Below are 2,108 nucleotides of genomic sequence, written 5' to 3' on the forward strand. Positions count from 1 at the left end.
TACAAAGTCTCAGCCTTCTGTCAATTTTATGATAAAATACAAACAACAAACGTTTTTTTATGCTCTTTAATTTGTAGTGAGAATTCGCCTCAGTTCAAGCTGCATATGAATCAATTATTTTTTCTTCTTTAATATTTGCAGCACGAAATAAACATGAATATGTGAATGCATGTTGGGTGGAATTTTCACATTATATAACATGATTTTATTATCTTAAATTTTAACTTTATTCTTAAAATATTATGACATTAATTTTATTTATTTAGTTATTTTTAAACATTGCACAAAAATGCTGCCGTATAGGGTACTGAATGCAAACACAATTTTGGCACATCAGCCCAAAAAACAAACAAACAAACACCCCCAAGCACCCCCATTTTTTCGTGGGATACACTCCAGGGGGTGCTGCAGCACCCTCAGCACCCATACTTCCCGCGGTAATGCTCATAATTAACAAATACTTATATACATGCGTAGTTTTAAGGCGGCTTTAATCGCCTTTTTGGTAACTTCATGACTTGGTAACTGACGACATGCTCGTAGATTAATTTGCGCTTTATGATAAAGCGCTTTAATATAATTCAGCGCGCGCCGCCGTATTTGTGCATTTGAAGAGCACGCGCTACGAGGACCGTATAACAGCTGACTGACAGGGCAGGGACACGTTTTTACTGACATGGCCTGACAACATCTCATCTGACCGCAGTTCACTGTTCTACTGAAGCTTCCTCGTCACTTGTAGCTTTTCCGCACTCGTTTGACTAGCGCCTGGCCCTGAGGAGAAGTTGGAGTGGGCGTCTGAAAAGGTTCCCGTTTGATGTGGTCGTAAAGACGTTCTGCGTCTAAATAAGCGCAATTCTTGTGAAGAAAAAAGAAACAGAAGCAGCAGTTGTGAGTGGGGTGGCCAACCTAGCGCCACCCCTACGTTAATTGTGTTAAATATTTTTAACGCCGTTAAACTAAAAAAGATTAACCGCATGCGTTAACGCTCACACACATAGACTATATGTATTAGTATAAGACACTTTCAATGGTTTTAAAATTATTACCACATATAAACAATATTGTAAAAATACTTTAAAAAAAAAAATGCTTTGTGTGTGTGTGTTGCTTTTTTCCCCAAGCCTCATTGGGAAAAGGTTGCATGAAAATAGCTGAAGAGTCTGTCACAAGGAATTTATAATTTATATGTTTGCATGTACATTTGTTTAGTCTTAAAGGGATAGTTCATCCAAAACTGAAAACTCTGTCATCATGTATTCACTTCGTTCACTTGACATTAAATCATGTTGTTTTAGACCAGTATGACTGCACCAAGATATTTCAAAGAATGTTGGTAATCATTGTCTTCCACTGTATGGAGTATGGACAGAAAACAAACAAACATGTAAGACGTTTCTCAAAATATCTTTTTATAGTAGAAAGTCATACTGGTTTGGAACGACATCAGGGTAAATGATGAGTATGACTCCGTACCATTGCTGAACAAAATGATGATTCATCTCTCAACATTTTTACAATATTAATGGAACAATATATACTGCACCTTCATCCAAAACACACCAACACAAGTCAGAACTAACAACAAAAAATAAGCTACTTACCACTTCAAAATGTTTTTCTTTTCTTTTTCCCTTCCTTAACCACGTGTCAGATTTCCAAACAGAAAAAGTTGTTTTGTTTATCCCAGTGTCTGGTGGCACACTGGACACTTGCTTGCACTGGGACCTGTTTAGCTCTCTGCAAAGAGAGGCCTTTAACTGGCACCCCACACCCGAGTACACGTGATATGCAGTGTGCCAAGATCGACCTCTTAGCTATTGCTGTTCTTGAGGGGTTGCAGACCTGGTGTAGCTTACGAAAAAAGTCTTTGAGCTCTAGTGCAGTGAATTGTGCTTCCAGAAATATATACAGAATACAGAAGATTTCTTGATTGAAGTGGATTTATAAAGATAATAAAAAATTATTTAAGAGTGTAGTATGTGTCTGTAAATAATGGTTGGACTTCCCTTCATACATTGGCTTTGTTAAGTGAAGCCGTTAGTGCGTAACAGGGTTAAATTGTTATGCTGCTTTTGCTGTGTCAGGTTACAGGTGTGTCAAGGCTA

At 37.7% G+C, this 2,108-nt stretch overlaps 1 protein-coding gene across 2 annotated transcripts in view; it reads right to left on the minus strand.

The window, feature by feature from the left end:
• Nucleotides 1-1,716, minus strand: part of LOC107711656 (ankyrin repeat and SOCS box protein 2-like) — a 9,758-nt gene extending 8,042 nt beyond the window's left edge. For both annotated transcript variants that reach the window (XM_016516672.1, XM_016516671.1), the window contains exon 1: nt 1,605-1,716. The gene's annotated coding sequence lies outside the window, so the exon portion shown is untranslated. The remainder of the gene's footprint in view (nt 1-1,604) is intronic.
• Between the last annotated feature and the right edge of the window lie 392 nt (nt 1,717-2,108).

Source organism: Sinocyclocheilus rhinocerous, unplaced genomic scaffold (assembly GCF_001515625.1).
Source record: "Sinocyclocheilus rhinocerous isolate Xijiao unplaced genomic scaffold, SAMN03320098_v1.1 scaffold1169, whole genome shotgun sequence".
NCBI lineage: Eukaryota > Metazoa > Chordata > Actinopteri > Cypriniformes > Cyprinidae > Sinocyclocheilus > Sinocyclocheilus rhinocerous.